Below are 548 nucleotides of genomic sequence, written 5' to 3'. Positions count from 1 at the left end.
GTGTCGTTCATGGGTACATGAATAAACAGTGCTTGATCATCCAACGTGGTTGAAGATGGGTTTGAATCCGAGTAAACGAAGACGTGTGTTTTGGTTCGTTCTCATTGCGATTAATTCTTCCGAGCTGAATGGCTTTTGTATAGTTGACTGGTGAAGCACCTTGTGTGTAACGTTCACTTCGTCATCTTCTTGGTTGTCTTGACGTTAGCATAATAGGACCGTTTGCCAACGACTATTCGGTGTTTTCGCCGAACATTTTAACCGCGTTTGGCTTCTTTGCGTTGCGTATTAAACTGTATACATCACATCACGACGAAAAACCTTCAGACATTTATTTATTTATCTCTACTAAATTACAAATTCATAACTATTAACAGGGACTTGTAGATTAGACGTAAAAGTTTTCTTCAATGTATCACCTCTTGATAAATTGAATGATGACTTTTGCAGTCATTAGGGCTGTCACTACAGTGTTAACGCTTCAGTTAGTCTTTCATTTTTAACACCTTTAAGTTAGGCTATATTGGACCGTTTACATCTCGGCCACC

The sequence above is a fragment of the Sitodiplosis mosellana genome, unplaced genomic scaffold (genome assembly GCF_009176505.1).
Source record: "Sitodiplosis mosellana isolate CC-2019 unplaced genomic scaffold, AAFC_SMos_1.0 Smas_scaffold_5764, whole genome shotgun sequence".
Classification (NCBI taxonomy): domain Eukaryota; kingdom Metazoa; phylum Arthropoda; class Insecta; order Diptera; family Cecidomyiidae; genus Sitodiplosis; species Sitodiplosis mosellana.
This window is presented reverse-complemented; position numbering follows the sequence as displayed.